Source organism: Ctenopharyngodon idella, chromosome 16, assembly GCF_019924925.1.
Source record: "Ctenopharyngodon idella isolate HZGC_01 chromosome 16, HZGC01, whole genome shotgun sequence".
Taxonomy (NCBI): Eukaryota; Metazoa; Chordata; class Actinopteri; order Cypriniformes; family Xenocyprididae; genus Ctenopharyngodon; species Ctenopharyngodon idella.
This window is the reverse complement of record NC_067235.1, coordinates 11,758,893-11,783,810: the sequence shown is the minus strand read 5'-3', so window position 1 is coordinate 11,783,810 and position 24,918 is coordinate 11,758,893. Positions and strand designations below refer to the sequence as shown.

The window sequence follows — 24,918 nt, the reverse complement described above, 5'->3', positions numbered from 1 at the left end:
GTGGACTGCTTTAATGGGTGAGGTAGAAGAGAGAAACAAAGAGACAAAGAAAAGAAACAGTGATTTTATAAACTTTTTTGTCAGAGTGTGCTAATAACATACATTTCACCGATATAATTACAAGAACTTTAATATTATGTTCAAGATAATAAATCTTTAGCTGCACAGCGCCAATAGGCTATTGACAGAAATTTGTATATTTTGCATACTACAGGTTATTTTTTTTGGTAAAGAGTTCAACTAACTATCAACACAACAAACTTTACAGGATTTGTTCAACTAACCTATTATTAGCTCACAACTATTAGTGTTATTATTAATATTGATTAAAGGGTTAGTTCACCCAAAAAATGAAATTTCTGTCATTAATTACTCACCTTCATGTCGATATTTTTGATGAAATCCGAGTTTTTTGTTTTTTTTTAATCTCCCATAGAAAGCAATGAAATTACCACATTCAAGGTCCAGAGAAGTAGTAAAAACATCGTTAAAATAGTCCACGTGACTACAGTGGTTCAACCTTAATGTTATGAAGCGACGAGAATACTTTTTGTGTGCAAAAACAAAACAAAAATAATGACTTTATTCAACAATTTCCTCTCTAGCCTGTCATTCTCTTACACAGTTTACATAGAAGACACATTGCAGCGCTATCCAGGTTCTACGTCCGAATGGCGGCTCAGTATTGGCCGGCTCCTGTGTCAGCATCACAAGCATGCCTTGTGCAGCTCACATGAACAGCATTGGCCAATACTGAGTCGGCATTTGGACGTAACAGGGTAGAAAAGAAATGTTTAAATAAAGTTATTTTTGTTTTGTTTTTGCGCACAAAAAGTATTCTCGTCGCCAGGGGCGCAGGAGACATTTTCAAAGTGGGGGGGACCAAACTGTAAGCAAAAGCCCAGATAGATTTCCAGATCAGATTTCCAGATATCGGACCACACTGCTGAAAGTGATATATATTATAGTATATGTTGTCTGTGCTATAATAAACAAACAAAAAAAAAAGAGGCGTTTTGTGATTTTGATCAGTTTTATTTTTTTCAGGACAAGACTATTACAATCTAGAACAGATCTACATCCTCCAGATTTGTATAATTCCTTATATGTGCATCATTTTTGTCACCTGTGTTGAGCATCACCCGGCTGCCTCCTGGAGATGTGATGCCAGCTGTGCCAGCTGCTGCTTACTAATCTTCATCAGCAACTGAAACAAAGAAACTACTGTTTATACACACAGTTTTTGCACTGCAATAATACTGTAATAATATCCATTTCACATATATCAAAATGTAGATTTATTGAAATGACAATTTTATTCAAGTCTGCATACTTGCAGACTGGTGTGAAAGCAGCCTTGCCATATCCTAAATGTAGTTTTGACTTTTTTGTCAAATAATAGTTTATCAGTTGCTGTGCTTTCACATTTCAAAATAAAAAGTTTATTAAAATTTAGTATAAGCATTGTAAACGCAGTAATAGAGTATATATACATACCAAACGCAGAGTCCTCTCCTCTCGCGTCCTCCCCACTGCTTAGTTTCGATTTCAAAGATATCTTTTATCAATGCCATCGATGCTTTTCCCTTTCTAGATGTAATTATCGAAATCAAAACAGTCCATAAACTATAAATCCACGCGAAAACTTCAGTCAAAGCAGCTCGGAACTAATCTGAGCGATCAGCCTCCTGACATTGAAGTGTCAAATTTCTCGGTTTCTGAATGGACGGATGGCTTGATTGACATGTCCCCTCAAACGCTGAGTTCGACATGTCCTCAGAAAACGTTAGCATGCTTTGATTGATGGTTTGGAGATCGCGTGTTTCTAGGTTCAAGAGAGCATTTCCTGTTCTGGACATCCGCAACAAAACAGTTGATTATTTATTTACGAAAGAAAGCTCACAAAAATGTGAAACTGGTCTCGTTTGAAAGAAAATATCCTAAGCTAAAAGATGATATAGAGTTTGTAGCTGTTTGTGGCTGACTGAAGCAGCCCTTATCAAAAGTGCGGGGGTCGATTTCTGTCTTTTCAAAACTGCGGGGATCCTGATCCCCCTGTCCCCCGTGCCAACGGCGTTCCTGCTCGTCGCTTCATAACATTAAGGTTGAACCACCGTACATTTTAACAATGTTTTTACTACTTCTCTGGACCTTGAATGTGGTAATTTCGTTGCTTTCAATGGGGGATAAAAAAAAAACTTCTCGGATTTCATCAAAAATATCTTAATTTGTGTTCCGAAGATGAACGAAGCTCTTAACGACATGAGGGTGAGTACTGATAGAAATTTCATTTTTGGGTGAAATAACCCTTTAAGTAGCCCAGGTATATTTGGTGCGGCACGCGCTGGATCAATGATCTCAGCAGCGTTATTTTAACCGTCTCTAAAGTTTTCCTCACAAACCTATGAAATTACCGACTAAGTACTGAAAAAATAAGACAATGAGAAACACTTGACTATATTTGCCTATACCCTATCTGCGTCGTCATAAAGCGGTAAGGCACGTCTCTCGTGGAATTCTATTCCTCATCATCATGACGGGTGTGAAGATCAAAGCCCTGCCGGGGGGAGCGCGAGCACACACAGGAAAGAGTTATAGATGGCACATGGTGACCCTGAGAGAGACGGGTTACGAGCTACTGTTGAAGTGAAGCACTGGCACAGGCAGGCTACCCCGCTGCGTCCATTACCCCTTTACCAGGGTGCTTTAAATATCACCTTTTTTAATAGATTGGCACAGAGACTGACAGATTTGCTATAGTTAATTCATTTATTAATTCAATACAAATATGCGTTTTAGTTCATTTAAATCGTGAGATGCCCAGTGTAGGTTAAACCAAATAATTAATATTAAATATTGTCAATAGCTAGTCTACGCAAAATGAAACTGTTTGTGACTAATTTTAGGAACTTAAGAGTTAGCAGTGCCACATGAGTCCTAGTAATTTTAGTTCTTGTTGTAATTTATTGTTTTCATAATGTAAAAATGTCGAACACGTGTAGTCTGCATTGAATTAGGGGAAATGTTGCACCACGGAGTGAGTTGTAACACCCTCAGTTTAACCAAATTAGCTGGGGCGAGATCACTCATTCTTCATGAGGTGACAGCAAGTGCGTTGCGTGTAAAACATAAAGGATTTACAAGAAAAAAAATCTATATATATTAGGGTAAGAAAGTGTAATTTCATGTTAAATGAATGATGGCAGAATTAATAGAGATATCATCTGAATCAAGTAGCCTAATCTTGATCTTGTTTAATTTTATATAGCCTACAACATCCACACAAGCTCTTCACCTGTTTAAAAAAATAGAAATATCATGGCTGACCAGATGGGGAGGGTTGAAACAGTTTCCATACTTCTGTAGCCTATAGATTTAAAACGGGACAGTGTTGGCCACTTGACACGCACACTGTTATGTTTTCTGTTGTCCTATTTGTTTTCATTTTTATGTTGTTCTTTAGGTCTATTTATTTTGTAACCTATTTATTTGCTGTTTTGAATTAAATTAAATAGGAGTAGGTGCGATAATTATTTTGAACAAGTTAATTTGCTTACCACAAATCCATGTAGGCTATAGTTACATGTAAAACGTCAATTAGCATACAATTATTAGCCTACTATCCGATAGTGGGAAAGATTGTAACAACAGTACTCTTTTTACTTGACATTCATTTAATTCATGTAGCCTATTCGTTGTAGATTCCTGTAACAGAGAAATAGCTATAGTGATATATTATAGGCCTATCAAAGTTTGTGACACATAACGCAAAAAAAAAAAAAAAAAAAAACACATCATTACAGATGTTAACGAAAAATGTGTCACAACACTTCCCGGTCTTCCCCTGTAGCCTATTAGCTTATTCGCATCCTTAATAGAAAACTCGATGGTTGTCATGTAAGAACAACGGCAGGTTTACGAGACAAGCTGAAACTGTAAATAAGCTATATTCAAACAAACAATGTCTCAGAATAATAGACTGCAATAAATAGGCTACAACAGCATAGCATTAAGCATGTTTTTCGTTTAACTTCTGAGCAGACAAACAAAATTAATTGGAGTAAAATAAGCTAATACAGTAAGTACCTTAAACATTATTTTTGTAACCCGAAAATTATTGTCTTACCCTTAATTGAGTATTCAGAGATGGCATGTTCCATACGTCGGCATATCCACACATTTAAAACCGCGGGACAATGACGAAAATCCTACTCTAGAATATACTAATTAAATTGTGTTTATATAAGCTATAAATCAAAAGGCCCAGCGAGGTGTTAATGTTCCTCTAAGGACAGACTTAAAGAAACTTTAGGATGGTGTAGAATATCTCTGTCACAGTCAGTCCACTCTTCATATGTTGTCTGAAGCAAATGAAGGGAGGGAGGCTCAAGGGAGGCTGTGCTGAAAGACTGGAGAAAGAAGGGTGTCTTTAATAAAGACCAACTATTATGAATGGCTTTGAAGGGAGACAATTGATCTTCATTGGCAGAGGACTGGATGTGATTTGATGTTTAGTCTCTAACTCTGGCTGATATTCTTTTTGGTGTTCGTTAACTTCTCTCGTTTGATTAGATACCTTCAGCCCACTTTTAACGAACATTTTTACGAGTGAAAAATCTGTGCTTTGGGGCAGTATTTATCTGTGCCAAAAGCAATACAGTCAGTATACCATAGGAAAAACACTTGTAAATGTCAGAGAACATTATTTATGTCCACCATCCATCAAAGTTATTGTTTGGGAGCATGCAAGGAATATTTCAAGTAGAACTTATTAGATAATTGTAAGAATTACAACAACAAACATGAAAAGGTATAAAAGGATTTCAGTTGTACAGGTATACTCGCAGGATAAATGAACATGTTATTAAACCCATTATTTGAGGCTGAACTGAATCATGCGTGAAAAATGTTGGATGAAATTTTGATACGTGTCTCAATCCAAACCACAGCTGAGGCAGTGAAAACCATTTAATCACTTAAAAAATATGGTATCGTTCCCTAACGACCATACAGGAATACATAACCATTAATGGAGAGAAAACGTTTCAGTGGGAAGACATTTTCACCTCCTTAGTCATGCAAAAGTTAAAATGATGCATGGTGTGGATATCTTGCATGCATTTCTGATCAGGCTTAAGTATGCTGTCATTTAGAACCATGTGAATGGATACTTAAAGGGACAGTACACAAAAAAAATGTAATCAATTTAATCATCATTAATGCACCCTCATGTAATTCCAAACCTGTATGACTTGCTTTCTTCTATATGGAAAACAGAAGATGATTTGAAAAATGTCTGTTTTTTGTCTATACAATGAAAGTCAATGGGGTCCATTGTTGTTTTGGGCCCCACTGACTTTCACTATGGAAAAACAATGCTTCAAAAATGTCTTCTTTTGTATTCCACAGAAGAAAGAAAGTTGTACATGTTTGGATCGACATGAGGGTGAAAAATGATGACTGAATATTCAATTTTGGGTAAACTAACCCTTTAAACTTTTGTTAAACCAAGAAGGGAAACAAAAAATGGGGAAAGTGATACTTGAGCTGCATACTGTTTTGATTATGGTGACTGGTTTTCCTTTGTTTTGATATCATTTTGGTGTAAACCGCAAAAAAATGAGAGCTTTTAACCAGTCAGGTCAGAATGTGTAAATCCATATGCACCAAAATCGAATTAGATTCTAACAGGGAACAGTGTCTAAAAGTTAAATACATATGACCAAGATTAATTATCATACATGTTTAACCTATTATTTCAGTTATAAAGTGATCCTGAACTCTAATGGTTTCTAGATCATTGAGGCACACGAGTGGGTCAGTGACACATGTTCTTTCCTGTAAAATGAAGATGATTCATAAGATGAAGGCGGTCCAATGTAAAGGAACAACCGGCGTAAATTATCGTCCAGTGAGAAAGAAAGAGTAATAGAGTGAGAGAAAGAGACAGACAGAGAGCAAAAGTTATAACCCCGTCTCCTCATGAGCTACTGACACCAAATTCAGCGTTGCACCGCGTGCCAACACACATCTAGACAAGGCCAACAAACACATATCTGCACATCTACTGCACTCCCGCCAACACACACACCGCTGACACACTTCAACTTAACACCACCTCTGAACACCCGATACGGTCAACACTCAAACACATCTAATCAATGGAGTAAGGAGAGTATGTGTGTAGTTGACCGCAAGAGCACAGCAGCCAACTGGATCATCATCGCAGTCTATAGAGCCTGCTTAACGAATTAAACTGTTCAGTGTTTTTCAATACACTTCTCATTTTGTGACCACAGTAAGTAAAATGAGTTAAACTGAAGGCATTTGAGTTGCTGAAATATTTGCAAATACTCATTGAAGTGAATTATTGTTAGACTGCTAGACTTTCCATGATTTCCAAACTGTCAGATCACTTTTTTTTTTCTCAGAAAAGCTCAGTCCAAAATGGATAACATTATTGGTAAGATCAATCAAAAATCCATTGTACCTTTAATACTGCATTGTCAAGTTGTATAAATTTTATGTATTAATGCAACCACAAAGTTATTAAGTTATTCATTATTCGTTTAATGGGCTGAAAATTATGTGGTTTACCCCTCAAAGGTTTTTATTTTATTTTATTTTAGTTTAGTTTTATTAGATATTGTTGGCTCTTATGACAAACTGCCTGTAATGTTTCTCATTTGTAAGTTGGTTTAAATTTTGTTTTATTTTATTTTGTTTTGTTTTGTTTTGTTGTTTGTTTTGTTTTATTTTTTTGTTTTATTAGATATTGTTGGCTCTTATGACAAACTGCCTGTAATGTTTCTCATTTGTAAGTTGGTTTGAATTTTGTTTTATTTTGTTTTGTTTTATTTTGTTTTTTGTTTTATTAGATATTGTTGGCTCTTATGACAAACTGCCTGTAATGTTTCTCATTTGTAAGTTGGTTTGAATTTTGTTTTATTTTATTTTGTTTTGTTTTGTTTTGTTGTTTGTTTTGTTTTATTTTTTTGTTTTATTAGATATTGTTGGCTCTTATGACAAACTGCCTGTAATGTTTCTCATTTGTAAGTTGGTTTGAATTTTGTTTTGTTTTGTTTTGTTTTATTTTACGTATGTGGACGGCAGAAGGGGTATGTGTGTGTGTGTGTGTGTGTAATTTTTTACAATCTTTACACAGCTCTTTTACATAAACATGTATGACAGTTCATAGTGACCATGTCTGAAAAAAATTATAAATACCATAAAAGTATGTGCTATATTCCAAGTCTTCTGAAACCAGTTTGAATATAAAAAATTAAAATTTGAGAGCTGCAGCTGAGGTGAAGATTATCATGAATATCATGTGTTTATGGCATTTTCAAGATTTCTTTGTTTAGCCTAAAGGTATAGTTCACCCAAAATTAATATTATGTCATCATTTAGTCACCCTCATGCCATTCAAAACCTGTATAATATTCTTTCTTCTGATATTTAGAAGATATATTGAAAAATGTAAAAATGTCTCTAGGAAAACAAGGAAAGTCATTGGGACCCAGTGTTGTTTTGGACCTCTCTGACTTTCATTTTATGAACAAAAACAGTTAAACGTTTCTTCAAAATATCTTTTAGCATCCGAGGTCATTATTTTGTCTGAAAAAGAACTTAATGTTGCTTTACATTTTTATAAATAGCAGAATTCAGGTTTGGAACAACACAAGTGTGAGTAAATAATGACAGAATTTTAATTTCATGTTCTTTATGCCTGTAGAGGCATTAGACTGGTAATCCTTTCTCGAGCCACTGCTGTGTTTGTCTAAAATGGGTTAGAACTCTTGTGTGAAGTCTGCAGGATTTAGAGTGGTGATCTGGGCTTAGCGTGTCCCAGGCATGTGCTGTATATTTGAGAACACAAGATGGACAGAGACAGGCACCAGGGCCAAGACGAGAAGAAGGGCAACATACCTCTCCCTGCGGGGTGTGTGGAATTTCAACAAATACCTGGCACAGGCCTGCCAAAATAGGCAAAGGAGAGAGAGATTAATAGAAAGAGAGACAGTCGGGACAGAGACAAAATGCAAGAGAGAGACAGAACGTTTGTCTGATGTCTCACTAAAGGATGGAGTGTGATTAACAAATACTAAATGGAACAAACAGACCCTGATGTGACAAAGATGAAAATACAACAAAGGCTTTGTCTTTGTCTAGCAAAATATGAAAAGCAAGATGGAGAGAATGATAGCATTTTTAACACTTGCAAGCTGCAAATTGTTTTTACTTAAGACCTAAGCTCATACATCTCTGTAAAAGTCAGATACAATAACAGATACCAAAACTAATGTGACTGCTGCTCTTAAAAATATATTTTGTTATATACAGATGGTACTCAACAGAATGTGCCGCGGGTACCGCCACGATTGTGCGTCATGCGTTTTTTGCTAAGTGGTGCTATAACCACAGATTTTCACATGTTATGGAGTGGACGTATCACAGCTTGTTTTTGCGAGTAGCAGTCAACTGCGCCATGTGGAGATTAAAAAAATACTATGATTTTTAAACATAACATTCACATAATGACAGTAGTAAATGTAAGCATTTGTGTAAGCATTTGCTGTTTAGAATTAATTCAAACAGTACAGTAAATGTCAAAATTGTCTTTACCTTTTCACGGACTGCGCTTTAATGCAGTACTAGTACCCCGTTTTTCATTTTAAAAATATTTTTAATAGGCATTATATTATGTTATTTTCTTCCTATAATAAAAAAAAAAACAGAAAAAAAACAACAGAAATGTGAATTATATAGGCTACACATTTGCATGGGAGTATTAACAGTGGTGAGACAATAGCCTAGTGGGCAGCGCTACAACACATGAGGGGCTTTCGCACCGAATAGTTCTAGGAACTCAGTTATAGGAACTGGCCACTAGGATAGATCCCAGAGAACTAATTTCTCCTCCAGGCCATGTTTCTGGTTGCATTCGCACCGGGAATAGGAACTGTGAAGCAGCCAACAGCACCGTCTTTAAGCGCGGCATTTACAAATGCTAAAAACCGGTGAATGGAAGATGCCGTGATCGGAGCTGTTTGTTGTGTGTTGTTGGTTTCGTGATAATGGAGATGGAATGTTAACTCATAATCTACGCGACTGAAAGAGCAAAAAGTGGGGCTATAAGATGATGTCTCCTATGACAACTTTCTGTATTACATATCATGGAGGTGGAGAAAAGAACACAACCCCGCAAACAACAGGTAAATGCCGTTATCGCTGTTTTCCATGTTTGTGAAGTAAATATGTTTACACGGCTTTTTAAAAATGCCGGGTGCCGGTGTTTTACATGCGTTTGACCAATCAACGTACATTTACGTCACTGATAGTTCCTATAGTGCTGGTTTAGGCCCTACTCTGAAGTAGGAGCTAATTTAGTAGCCCCAAAAGGAGTTCCTAAAATCGTTCCTAGTTCCTGTGGTGCAAACATGGCAAAATCCAGGTACTTCAGCTAATAGTTCTAGGAACTATGTTAAGGTGCGAAAAGCGAAAGCCCCTATGGTGCAACTGAGATCCGAGTCCTGACTTGAGGTTTAGCCTTCTCAAGCCTAATCCTATACACAATTACATATTTTGGTTTAATTTCAATCAAAATATTTGAGAATGATCAGTTTCAAGAACTACTATTATTACTTATTCCATATCAATATATTTTATCTTTAACAACAACTTAAGAAATTGAGTAAATTGGACACAATTAACAGTTGCGCACAAAGAGAGGGATTTAATCTGATTTTCTTAGCATGCTTTGATACGAACTGCATAAGAAGAGTTAATGTTGAAATTATGAGTTAATTTCATGTGTTTTTGCACAAAATTATTAAAATGGATATAGGATGAGATCTGTTAGTGTTTAACATTTTGTTATGTTGGAATTTAAAAGAGTTTCTGTTATGTTGCCATTTTGCACATTACATTACATTAGTACTATGTAAACTGCATGTTGCTTATATTAAACAATTATTTTGTGCGCAAGTACAGTGATAGTCTTTTAGTTAATTTTGTTAGCACATGTACGGTATAACTAGCATTAAATCCATTAAGACTGCTTGTCTTAGTGGATTTAAATGAAATAACTTCACATTATTCATATATATATATATTTAAATTAGCTTATGGTCAAATAAGTTCCCATAACTTGTTTGTCATGGCACCAAATGTAATTATTGAGATCTACTTAAATTTTTGCTGTTACCAGTATATTTCATAGCTTCACCTACTGGCTTGTGTATCTTACACTAATCTTATTCTAAACTTGGCATTGTGCATTTTGTTCTTGGCATTGTGTACTCATATGGCAATTTGCTTGTGATGTTCCTCATTTGTAAGATGCTTTGATTAACAGCATTCGCTCAATGAATAAATGCAATGTAATGTAATTAGCATAAAAATGCTTGTGGAAATTCATGCTGGTCTTTTCTGGAGGATTACTGAACCAGAACCTCTGATCAAGCAACTACTATCATTTTAATAAACATGCTTTAAGATTTTCAGCTAATCACTGCCCCTTTCAGCCTCTCATCTTCATTTCATGCTGCTCGCTGACATGAGGCCTGTAGATTAACACATTATATTTCGTGGTGTGTGGGGTCTTGATGCCTAAAGCTTAAGGGTAAGGTCCTGCCCTTCCCAGGGTGTCTCCCTTCACATCAAAGGGATCATAATTGCCAGACACAACTGCCCAGCCCCACCGGGACCCCCAGCTCAACCTGTGTGTGTGTGTGTGTGTATTTCAGTGCTGTCCCACTGCACATGGGTTTCTAACAAAAACAATCTGATTAAGGTACCTTGACATAAATAATCACAGACCCTTTAAATGGCTTTAAACCGCCCTTGTGCTTTGCTTACATTATGTTAATTAATTCTCCAAAGTCTTCGTCAGCCAATTGACAGATTGCCCTTATGTTTGACTTCTTCTTACAGCAGATTTAATTAAATGGGTGGACATTTTTGTGCGTAACAAATGGTTTGTTTCCCTGCAGACTGATTAGTAGAGTTCAAGATGAAATATTGATCCTCCATCTCTGGTGCTGATGTTTATATTCACGTCACTTTCAGTAGTCCTCTGTAATAAAGATAAAGGACTGACATCCCTCCAACACAGTTTGTTTAATGATCGACTTGCACGTAAATTAGATGCACTGAAAATCTTTAGACTTTCTTTTGCTGTATCTATGCATATGTTCATACATATAGAGAAACAAATGTTGCAGATAGCCTCTTTGTTTTTATCAATACATTATTTGGACCAATAAGCTGATTAGAGACCAAATTTGGTAATGTTTCACATGTACATATATATTCAAATGTCAGCAAGGCTGTGATTCATAAGCAACACAAAAAGTGCTGTGCCTGAATGTGCTTTGAAGGAATAGATTAAGTGAATGATTCAATGACTCACTCATAAAGAGAGTTACTTATTTTGTTCCTAAATGATTCAGCACTTTTGAATGAATCAGTTAAATGAATAATTCAATGGCTGCATCTGAATATGCATACTTCCCTCCTATATACAGTATAGGGTAAAAAGAGTATGTGAAAAGAGTAGTTTGTCCAAATTTACAGTATTCATAAAACAGTAGACATAAGGCCAGATTTACTAACAGCTTGCACCAGCGCAAACCCTCTTTTGGCGTTAAAAAACTACTGTCGGGATCTACTAAAGACACGCAGTGCAAAATTAGCGCTGAAAAGGCGTGGACTGAGTTGTTTTTGCAGCTGACCTTATTGCATTTGTAGGAGTTTCCCTTTCAGATGCAAAATTTATGGGAGGGAGAGTATTTAAATGAATCACGCAACGCGATTTACTAATGTTTGCGCTAGTCAATTTACTGGTATTTGCAACATTAACGCCCCCAAAAAAGCATGTCTTACCCCATTTTGCGACATGGCTGCAATTGTTCATGCTAGGAAAAGACACTGGAGAGAAGCGCGTGGTAGAAGGGAGAAAATATTTTCCACTCGTATTAATGTCTTTGGAATGCCAGAGGAAGATGTTATCCGTATATTACATGTAACAAGTTGCGTCTGTGTCGACCCGCACCTGATGAGCATCAGCTCTGCTTATTTGCGACCCAACGCTAATTTGCACTGCTCTTAGTAGATTGTGTTGGTCATTATGTAAATGATTTGACTGCGTCTGTGTTCTTTAATTTGCGCGTCAGCAGTAGATCACACGCAAAACTTGTCACTCCCATCGGCGCATTTGTGGAATTGCGCTCTCACGCTAATTTGACAACATGACGAACGTAGTTCGTCCAGATTGCATTCATATATAGTACATTCAACATACTTTTTTAACAGTCACAAAGTAATTATTAATTCAAAAGATGTACCTCACAGAATATGCAATTTCAGACACGTTTCATTCCTGAATAAATCAGTGCTTTTGAACAAATTAGTTGATTGAATGATTCAATGACTCACTCATCTTGTTTGGTTCCTCAATGAATTAGTGTTTTGAACAAATCGACTGACTGAATAATTCACTTATAAAGATACAGCCTGTTTAAATCATGGATTATTTAATTTCACTATAATAAAGTGTGCATTTGTTTTATGAGATCACTGACGTGACTAATTTGACCTATACTGTTTTTTTTAACACTACTTTCATCCACCAAGTGTGACCTCTATTACTGAAAAAATGGCTGTAGAAACAGTTGTCACTCAGAAATTGCTAGTAAATTTCACAAACAATTACAAAGTAATACATTGCTTTTAGTTTTGAAGTAGAAAATCTGCAATTATTGTAAAACATACTCCAATTATCTTTGTTTTATTTACAACTTTAAAAAAAATAATTTTTTTTACAGAGTCAGGTGAGAGAATCCCTGGTTTTAGTGGGCCGACGCGACGATGACTGAAATTTTCTGTCTAAAATCTTTGTCCAAAGTCCATCCCTGACCTTGGCCATATAGGAACATTGTATTTAGAGAAATGATCTTCACACATTTCCTAAATATGCTCACTGGCAGAATTTCAATATTAGCTTTTATTTTATTACTCAAAACAGAGCATGCAAAAAGTATTATTATTATTACTAGTAATACTATTATTATATAGTATAATATATTATAATTATTATAACTATTATATTTTAATACTATTACTTGTAATACATACTAGTACTAATATTACATTTGATGGTGATATAAAGAAATTGTTTAAATGCTACTCTAATTTATCTTGTTTCCCCCAAAATTATGTCATTTTGGAGCTTCTTCAACTGCAAGAACAAAAAACAAACTGAGTGAATCTGACTTTCAGTTCAGCGTTTTATAGATCTGGCAACCCAAGGTGCAGAGATCGGATCAGACTCCAGTGGAGATTGGCTTTTGTTCAGTTGAATGTTTATCTTATTCCACGACCACACTGAACATGTGCTGAAAGGTAGCACAGGATTACGTCTGCATTTATGAAAGTTAGATTATATAATCCCAGTTTCCATGAAAATGAACCAGTCCTGCTTTCCAAGAACTGACATGTGGATGTATGTTGACACACATAACTTAATTGGGATTTTTTGAAATGTTTAATACCAGTATTATTAATTATGCTATTTTTTTTTTTAATTATAATGAATCTGACTCTCTAATACTAAAGACATAATAGCCAAAAGCAGTTTGTGTGTGCCCTTGTCTTACATCATTGTACTAGAGCACAAACAAAAAAGGCACAGATTTCACACACAATGTGAGTAGAAAGACAGTTAGCTCCATGTCTGTTCAGGAGTAATTTAGCACTGTAATTTATTGTTTTTATAACTTATATAATTCTATTTTTGTATGTAAATATATTATTATTTAATTAATGTAATATTCATCTTTTTTATTAAAAGCAGAAAGCATCTAATCAGGCAAAACAAACTACAGTGATGTTTAAATAAGCTTCAGACAGAGTGTGTGGTACAGGAAGGAATCTGCATTTCTCAAAAACAAGTCCAAATGTCCTAAAGTTTATTAGGCTGTACAAATAACAATAGTACATGGTTGTTTTATAAATGGGACTTTAAAACTGCAAATTAACATCACTATTAAGGCCACTTTCATCGTATAAAACTTAAAACAGATCCATTTTATTGTAAAACCACACATTCTTTTACATTTAGAGGCACATTCATTCTGCTGTTTAAGCCACAGTATAACCATGTCCAGGTGAGTTTCTTTTTTTTCACACTTATATAACAAACCACTTTTTCACAGTGAACCGTGTTAGCTGTCAAAATTTTTACTGGTTCAGCAAGTGGTCAGTCAAAAAAAAAAACTTTATTCCCACTGTCTATTCAGTCAAAATAGAAAGATCTTGTTCGTTCTGATAAAATAGAAACATTCTGCCCTCTAGTGGTTGATAGTGTAACATGACATTAAGTGACGTTGACCTTTTATTTAAGTTGATTATGTAAATATATTTTGATCAACTAATCAAAACCCTCCACATACTATGTCATTTATGGCTGTAAAACATAAAACAATCAGTAACTATGAATAAAACATGTTGACAATAATATAATCAAATATTTGATCAGTCATAAATAAATTTTAATGTATTTTGGATAGCCAATCACTTCTCTTCTATTCTGTCAGCCTGTCTGTCAGTGTCAGCCTCTCTTTCCGTTTCTGTTTCCGTGCCTGGAGAGCATTTTCCATTGATCAATCTCAATCTTTTTTTTTTTTTTTGGCCTCATGTAAGATAAAGGGCAAGAGGCATCTCATTCATTCTAAATGTATTTATCATTTTTACTTTGGTGCTGTATCATACCCACTTTAGTATGGACCTTGCCAGTTTTTAAGCACTAAAACTTACTGTGATGTTGCTATGAACCAATCATTTGTTAATAATATGACGTAACAATTAAACATGAGCTACTTCACCAAATATTCAGATTTCTGTTACAGTAAATTTGAGTGTCAATAGCATGAAACAACGACTAAGTAAAGAGGGACAGTCAGACTGAGAGGACGTAGAGGGGGAGAGGAAAGGATGCAGCTTACTGAAGTTTTCCTCCCTGCCGGTGAGCGCGCGGAGCAGAGCACGCGAGAGCGCCCACGCAACACTTTCACGCGCCGCAAAGCGTTTTAATGTGACGCATCCTCAAACAGCAGTGCAGCCGCTTTATTTGACTTGTGCTTTAATATGAAATGAACAGTGTTATAGAAATAGAAACGAAATGGAACAGACATCACGCTCATATGGACTATTATGTGATGATATTTGTGCATGAGCTGGTGAGTGTCGTTTTTTTCTCTTCAAACTTCAAATTTGACTTCCAGTGGCTTAGTTTCAGTGCTTTTCTTATAATATTTAAGAAGACATACATTTGCCATATGAGCAAATAATAGTATAGTTGTGCATGATGTAGGCTAGTTCATTACGACGTAAAATTAAACCTGTTTGTATAGCTAATTGGTGAATAAGTCATAAACACGAAATGTAACCACAAAACATTTCACAGCGAATTTACTCAAAATGTAGGCTAATTGCTTTATTAGTACGCTTTTGTGGTCTTTGTTAGAACACAAACATATATGAGTAATTCAAATCGTTAAAACTCGTCTGTTGCCAAGTTGACCTGTGACCAGGTCAAGGTGAAGGGCATTTCCATCAGGCCTCATAAAGCAGCCGATTTCAGCAAAACAAGCCTTGATTACTTTATAATAACTTTAACTGATCATTAAGTCATTAAAAATACTGTAGAAAATATTTGTGATATTTAGCTGCACACTAAAACAAACTTTTTTTTTTTTTTTTTTTAACAATACAATATTAATACACCATTAAAAAATATATATATGTAGCTTATTTGAGGCCTACTCAAGTATGAATAGGCAATGACAATCTTTAAATTAAACTTTCATGGCATTTCTCACTATTTCTTTGTAATCTATTATGCATTAGACCTATATTGTAATGTTTGTTAATTTCGTTATTAAAAGTTATAAAAAGTGTCCCCCAAAGCTTATAGATGTAATACTAGCTAATTTTTAATATATTTTCTACATTTCTGTAGCCGACATACTTAAATATATTCTGTATATAATTACTTGAAGAATGTAGATTAAAGTACAGATTTGTATGCATGTACTACAGTAGTCTTTGTTAGATATCAAAATTAATCTGGTAGTCTCATAGTCTGACAGGACATTTCAGTGTATTTCAGTTTGGTTTGCTTTATTAGTCCCATGGGGCAATTAGTTAATTCTATATATGGGTCATTGATGAATAAGGTTTTTAAAAGTGTAAAAAACATAATGGAGATATAATTAATTTTGAAGTTTTTTTTAAGTGTTAACAATGAGATTATGTGTTTTTTATAATCAATTAACACTGCTTTTGTCATTTTTTACAAGATGGACAAAATTTGACACCAAAAAAGTCATTCAGTTTAACCAAAATTTCGGTTTTACCGAATGACACTCTTGGTTATACCGAATGACGATATTTTCAAACAATGCTAACAGGCTGATATCTAGCTAGCTAGCAAAAGGACAATCAAACATTTTATATTTAGTACAAGCTTTTAAAATATTACAAAATTTTCCATGTTTTATAGCGGCTGTACTGAATGACCTGACGTGTATGAGCAAGTGAAAACATGAATTTTTCAAATAGTTAAAAGAGAGTTAGTTACTTTGCTTCACAACCATGTGGTCCTCTGCAGGTGTCTGAATGATGTCACATCCTGTCACATGATACTGACCGCATGACTCGATCCAAAATGGTCCCTTTATATTGGTTACTCCGAATGACATCAATGAAATTCATTTTTCCGGACATTCTTTCTCATAACAAAGCAACGACTTCTACACGTAATTTTAATACCATTTTTGCACTATGTTGATATATGATGTTATAAAATCATGCCAGAATAAAAACATTTATTACATTTTAAGATATTTTAATCACAAATGAAATGGCTGTATTGGCCTTTGGAGGGTTAAACCGAATGACCTTTGACACTTTCTTTAAAATACCTTTATATGTAGCAAAATATAATTAAAACCTAGTTGTACTACCTTACATACTTTGAATGTCATATCTTTGTTTTTTATCATTATTAAGGCTTTTGGACAGAAAAATGACCCGTCATGTCATTGACCCAAATAACAAACAACCCAAAACAGGTCCTTTTATAAACATGGCTACATTTACTTTTAGTAAACCACACTGAGAGGCAATTGCACCCTAAATTCGTCTTTTTTTCCTTTTTTTTTTTTTTTTTTTAATAAAGATCAATAGTATAGCTGTCCTCCTTTAGTCCCACTGCAAAGAGGATTTTCATTTCATTTCTTTGTCCCTCATCTGACACTGTTTACAGTATTATTAGTTTGTAGTTGAGTGAGATTAACCTCAAGGTCATTAGTTCTAATAATCAGTGCTTTCTTTTTTCGACTCAGTGAAAAGGTTTATTTGGTGTAGCAACATCACAATAACTTTCATTAGGAGAATCTGTGTTTGAGTATATAATGTAAAAATGAACACTTAAAGCTAAATGCTCTCAGACTAAAGGATTACCTTTTCATCTCCCATCCTCCTCCTCCACGTGATAGGCTGGAGAGAGAATCTGAAAGCGATAGCGTGAGAGACTGATATGCTTTCTCCCATTTAATCATTTTCTCCCATTTAACTTTTGATGCCTCACATGAGAGACTACAAACTATTTTTTGTTATTTTTTGTGTGCAGAGGAGGGGCAGGAGAAACGCTGATAAAAAAATGAGAAATAACAATGAGATGAAAAGATTTATGCATTATTTCTGTCCAAAGATTAATCTTTAAGAATGCGAGAGGCAGAGCTGTAGGAGGTACAGAGAAAATTGAGTCAGAGATGGTTGAGATGATGAACATTAAAAAGAGATATTTCCATTAAAACATGCTCGAGGACACTCAGAAAGCATATGAGTGCATACGGTAAACGTGATTTCACCAAGTACAACATGTTCCTGGATCGACATCTTTGTTGATACTGGAACAAGATTCCAATTAACCAATCAGATTTGAGGGACAAGATTAGAGTTTACAAAATATGTTGATCCAAGAACATGTCTTACTTGGAAAAATCACGGTGACCGAGTGGATACAGTGCATGATGTTATTCATTTCAAATAAACAGCAACCAAATCTATGATTATAGGATTATAGGCTATAGACAACTTTTTTTTTTTGACAGTAGGTGGCGACAAGTGACTGCCTTTATGACAGAGTCATTGAATCATTATTAATTTAGCTGTTTTGTGATTCATTCAGGAATGAAGCACCACTGCTTGGAGATGCAGAACTGTTGATTGATCCTGCTGTTTCGTTTGGAACTATTTTTATAAATAGACAAAGTAACTCGCAATACTGTGTCTAATACATACAGTATCTCACAGAAGTGAGTACACCCCTCACATTTTTGTAAATATTTTATTATATCTTTTCATGTGACAACACTGAAGAAATGACAGTTTGCTACAATGTAAAGTAGTGAGTATACAGCTTGTATAACAGTGTAAGTTTGCTTCCCCTCAAAATAACTCAGCACACATCCATTAATGTCTAAACCGCTGGCCACAAAAGTGAGTACAACCCTAAGTGAAAGTGTCCAAATTGGGCCCAGTTAGCCATTTTCTCTCCCCGGTGTCATGTGACTTGTTAGTGTTATAAGGTCTCAGGTGTGAATGGGGAGCAGGTGTGTTAAATTTGGTGTTATTGCTCTCACTCTCTCATACTGGTCACTGGAAGTTCAACATGGCACCTCATGGCAAAGAACTCTCTGAGGACCTGAAAAAAAGAATTGTTGCTCTACATAAAGATGGCGTAGGCTATAAGAAGATTGCCAAGACCCTGAAACTGAGCTGCAGCACGGTGGCCAAGACCATACAGCGGTTTAATAGGATAGGTTCCACTCAAAACAGGCCTCGCCATGGTCAACCAAAGAAGTTGAGTGCACGTGCTCAGCGTCATATCTAGAGGTTGTGTTTGGGAAATAGATGTATGAGTGCTGCCAGCATTGCTGCAGAGGTTGAAGGGGTGGGGGGTCAGCCTGTCAGTGCTCAGACCATACGCCGCACACTGCATCAAATTGGTCTGCATGGCTGTCGTCCCAGAAGGAAGCCTCTTCTAAAGATGATGCACAAGAAAGCCTGCAAACAGTTTGCTGAAGACAAGCAGACTAAGGACATGGATTACTGGAACCATGTCCTGTGGTCTGATAAGACCAAGATAAATTTATTTGGTTCAGATGGTGTCAAGCGTGTGTGGCGGCAATCAGGTGAGGAGTACAAAGACAAGTGTGTCTTGCCTACAGTCAAGGATGGTGGTGGGAGTGTCATGGTCTGGGGCTGCATGAGTGCTGCTGGCACTGGGGAAATACAGTTCATTGAGGGAACCATAAATGCCAACACTGTGACATACTGAAGCAGAGCATGATCCCCTCCCTTCGGAGACTGGGCCGCAGGGCAGTATTCCAACATGATAACGACCCCAAACACACCTCCAAGATGACCACTGCCTTGTTAAAGAAGCTGAGGGTACCTAAACCCTACTGAGCATCTGTGGGGCATCCTCAAAGGGAAGGTGGAGGAGCGCAAGATCTCTAACATCCACCAGCTCCGTGATGTCGTCATGGAGGAGCGGAAGAGGACTCCAGTGGCAACCTGTGAAGCTCTGGTAAACTCCATGCCCAAGAGGGTTAAGGCAGTGCTGGAAAATAATGGTGGCCACACAAAATATTGACACTTTGGGCCCAATTTGGACATTTTCACTTAGGGGTGTACTCACTTTTGTGGCCAGCGGTTTAGACATTAATGGCTGTGTGTTGAGTTATTTTGAGGGGACAGCAAATTTACACTGTTATACAAGCTGTACACTCACTACTTTACATTGTAGCAAAGTGTAATTTCTTCAGTGTTGTCACATGAAAAGATATAATAAAATATTTACAAAAATGTGAGGGGTGTACTCACTTCTGTGAGATACTGTAAATTACTCAATATTAAAGGGTTAGTTCACTCAAAAATGAAAATTCTGTCATTAATTACTCACCCTCATGTCGTTCCACACCCGTAAGACCTTCGTTCATCTTCGGAACACAAATTGAGATATTTTTGATAAAATCCGATGGCTCAGTGAGGCCTCCAGCAAGACAGCAAGACAATTAACACTTTCAGATGCCCAGAAAGCTACTAAAGACATATTTAAAACAGTTCATTTGACTACAGTGGTTCAACCTTAATGTTGTGAAGCGACGAGAATACTTTTTGTGCGCCAAAAAAACTAAATAACGACTTTATTCAACAATATCTAGTGATGGGCGATTTCAAAACACTGCTTCATGAAGCTTCGAAGCTTTATGAATCTTTTGTTTCGAATCAGTGGTTCAGAGCGTGAATCAAATTGCCAAAGTCACGCCCCCCCAGTGGTGAACCATTGAAATTTGGAAACATTTATGACAAAACGAAGCCTCATTTACTGAAATCACGTGACTTTGGCAGTTTAGTTGAAATCACTTTCAAAACATTTCCAGCTGATGAACGATAAAAACATTGACAGCCAATCAGAAACCACCAAACTTTAAAGAGCTTGAGTATTTAAAGTGGCAGATGACATAACTGCAGCGCACGCTTATGATAAACAAAAGACATGCCAATGCATGTGGAGACAGTTATTGTATTAGCTTTTATTATAGTTATCATCCTTGGTGTGAACAGGACTTTAGCAAAGATAGGCACTCTTATTAAATAGCTGTTTTGGTGCAGGATGGGACTTTAAACATTGTTGGCAGCCACCTGTCCTAAATGATATGGACTTTATGATATGGATCTTAACAGACATGTGCAAATAAGGCTGTGAGACCGCAGGGTGTCCCACGTGTCATTGAATGATTCAGAATGTCACTCGTGCCATTTGCGTGGCATTTGGCACAGGGCCTTTGTACTTGGAAAAACAACATAACCATAAGCTGACAATGTAATTCCCTCACCAACTAAACATGCACAAGCTTGCTCTTATCATAATGAATGTGTGATAAACATACTCATAGACACTGTTAGTTCTATGATAAGACTGTTACAAGTAGCTCTGACATCATACCAGTAGTTCAGAAGCAGTTCCTCACTGAATTTATAACCCTTAAAGGGTTGAAGAGGCTGTAGTGTCCTATAGAAATTGGTTAGGGTTGCAAACAAGTACACAGACAATGTAAGTTGTGTCATTGCTGGCTCATCAATGCTACTGCAGCAACAGGCAGTTTCAAACAAATTCAGCACTCCCACGTATATCTAAGGTATCACAACACTTCATATGCTCCTGGGGTTGAAGTGTTGCTATCTCAGCAGCAACAGACCACAGTGTAGAAACCAGGGAGACAGAGAAGTGAATGAGGAGGACCGTGATATTATGTGCAGGAGAGAGTTTGGCAGGATGAGGCATATGGTATGTCTCAGTTTGAAGAAAGAAAGCATAAAAAATATGCAACCTGTCACTGACATGAGATTGCTGCAGTAGCAAACCACAACCATCCAATCAATTCCCAATGGACAAAATCAAATCCTGCATTACAAGTTGAGCTCATTCATCAGCATTTTAGACTTGAATTTAATGTTGATTACCACAAAAACATTATTTCGACTCATCCTTCTTTCCTTTAAAAAATGCAGAAATGGATGTGTAGTCATGTCAGAAAAGTTGTAAAATTTGATATATAACTTTACATAGAAAATGTTGGTAAGCTTTTTTCACACTAAAATTGTATTATGTACATTGTGTGGCAATACTATTGAAACAGTGAGTATTTTATTTACGAATCTGCCTCACCATAACCTCATTACCATCAAACATTTTTTTGTGTGGTAATCAACATCATGGCACAAATGCTGTCAACTGATCTTAACTTGTACTGACCCTAGAATATTTCTTTAAGATTTTAAAAATATCCTCATTTATCGAGTTAAGAGAAAAGTAGCCTCGCTCTACTTCGCATACATTATAGTTCTAATGATTAGGTTATTATACTGAAGCCTATTGTGGAGAGAATCAGTGAGTTGTGATGTTATCTGTAGTTAATTCTTTCTCATTACAGCGCTCAGATTAACATGAGTTAGTTTCTAGCCAGGCTTCAGTAGGCTGACTGGATCACTATAATCTCATCGCATGCCTTTGGCATACCTAGACTGAGAGATATAGAAGAAGACAGCAAATTAGAGAATGAAAGTGAGCAAGAGAGCCGCACAAAGAAATTGAGAGTGAGCCGGAGAGGGAAATGGAGAGAGACACAGCCCGGCCATGTGAATGCATGGACTTTTTGTGGCCCCATTTTGTGGCATAGAGGAATCGATGACACTATGGATTGGTCGTGCAGTATGTGGGCTGTTGTATTACCGCATGTGTTTTGCTGCAGGTGGCTTAACATGTATTTCCACCGTATACCAATACTATATGCAGCCAGTCACTGAGCTTGTTACATGAGCATTATAAATTTTAAACAATTAGATATTTGTGAGTAATGTTTTATTCACTAAATTTGCATTTCCTTAATGTTTCAATGTAGGTTTCAGGCTTTGGTTCTGTGTAAATTAAATTGTGCCACTTTAACATGGTCATGACACTCAGTGCGAGTCTTGTGTTCATTCGGCTGCTCACAAGAATAAACATCACTTGAGCACTATAAAAGCAGCTATAAATGGTTTATTATTTGCAAGCATGACAAGACCAATCACAGTTCACTATGCAAATAGATGTAAGAAAGATAGCCAGTTGTGATTCAGAATGCAAATGTTATGTTATTACATAATAATTGCTCTTGGTTAAATTTTGAATGCTGAACATCATCAGTCAATAAGAGATTTTAAAATTTTTCTCTCAAATGTATTGATTTATTTTTTTAAAGGATATTAATTTATTTTTAATATTAAAGGATAGCCCACCTAAGGCTGAAAATGTATACAAAACATAAGTTTGAATGGAGTCATTATGTGGTTAAAGCAGAGGTAAGCCAAATATTTGTTCCTCCAAAATATGTAGAGAATCGTTACTGGAATCATTCATGAACTGTAACTGTTAAAGGGACAGTTCACCCTAAAATGAAAATTAAGTCATCATTTACTCAGCCTGGTGTAGTTCTAATGCCGTATGCCCTTCTTTCTTTTATGGACCACAAAAGGAGAATTTTTAAAAAATGTCCCACTAGCGCTCATCTATAATGGCAATGAAAAGCGACCAACATCAAGCTTTTTAAAAAAGACACAAAAAAGTACCACAGAATGATCCCATTTTGGGGGTATATGATAGGGTTTGGTGAAAAACAAACCTTACGTGTTCGTGAAACTCTATTAGCGCCGCAGTTCACTCCTTCTTGCCCAGAATAAGCACACAAGTTGTGAGAAATCAAGATTAACAAAACCCTGACATGAAATACAACACCTAGAAATCCCAAAGAAGTTGAATATCTCCAGATCGGAACTCTGTTTGTCTGATGAGAGTCTGATGAACTGAAAGTTGACAGATGTGAACACGATAACTTCTTGTTACGACAAACAAAAAGGATATTCACATCAGAGAAGAAGGTACATGGGTTGTAGTGTTGTCACGGTACCAAAATGCCAGTAGTCAGTACCAATACCATTAATGCCATTAAATACCATAACAATTGTTAAATGTTATTTAAAAAAAAACATTTGTTTTTTATTTCCACACAAAGATGTGTCATATAGCCTGCCGCTCTGCGCTTTGAGAGGGTTGTGGGACACGAGCAGGAAAGAGACCATTTCTCTTTAATAATATCTTCATGTTATCTCCTGATGTTACAAGCTACTGACACTTGTTGTAAAAGGTCTGAAGAGCAAGTTTTATCTTTAGCAGGGCCAAGACATTCAGGTTAGGTTTGATTTTGTGCTGCCAGAGAAAGCAAAACTAAAAATCGTTGTGTGTGAAACGTGCTATACAAATAAACTTGACGCGCCTTATCAAGTCTAATAACAAGCACAAACTGTGTTAAATAGAAACAGACGTGCAAGCAAAAAGGTTACATCCTACGGTGTTTTTTCTACTTTACCACAGTAAAGAATGCAAATATAATAGGCCTAAAGCGAACGAAAGGAAGAAATGTTTATAATCCCCTGAGTGAGTGGAGATTTGGGAAAAGAAACAGAGATTCCATGTCAGTGGAATAACTAATGGAATATTGTGAAATTCTCTGATAATCGGGGGACCAGATCGTGATTCGCAAAACAGAATACAAAGCTTACAGAGCTTAAATATGGACTCACGTATCTCTCTCATTCGGCATGAATCCAAATGTTTCCATGGCTGCAATGTCACATTTAATTGCTAACCTATTATTTCTTCATAAACAAAGCTTTGTGCTTCACTTGTGTCATATTCACGTAAATACTGCCACAGCCCTATCAGTGGGTACCGAATATACCCGGCTACTCAGTACTCCCGGTACTACAGAAATGCTGGTATCGTCACATTTTCAAAATTTCAGTACCGACTTGGTACCGGTACTTTTGACAACACTAATGGGTTGTATTTCATATTGTGTTTTTCTTAATCTTGATTTCTCACAACTTGAATGCTTTTTCTTCATGCAGCCATGCACAGAAGACCAACGGCCAAGGTCAAGAATTTAGTTAAATAATACATTACATTTCAGTTTGTTTTTCACCAAACCATATTGTATACCCCCAGAACACTTGGAATAGATGGCATGTGTCTCATGGGATCATTCTGTGATACTTTTGTGTTTTTTTTTTTAAAAAAAAGCTTGATGCTGGTCGCTATCCACTGCAATTACATGGACGAGCGTGACTGGGACTTCTTTTTTTTTTTAAATTCTCCTTTTGTGGTCCATAAAAGAAAGGTCATATGGCATTAGAACAACAGGGTGAGTAAATTATGGCTTAATTTTCATTTTAGGGTGAACTTCT

The 24,918-nt window shown here is 36.2% G+C and overlaps 1 protein-coding gene across 2 annotated transcripts in view; it reads left to right on the top strand.

Moving 5' to 3' along the window:
• The first annotated feature begins 14,966 nt into the window (after positions 1-14,966).
• The window catches only part of kcnj14 (potassium inwardly rectifying channel subfamily J member 14), a 30,031-nt gene continuing 20,079 nt past the window's right edge, over positions 14,967-24,918 (top strand). For both annotated transcript variants that reach the window (XM_051866408.1, XM_051866407.1), the window contains exon 1: positions 14,967-15,239. The gene's annotated coding sequence lies outside the window, so the exon portion shown is untranslated. The remainder of the gene's footprint in view (positions 15,240-24,918) is intronic.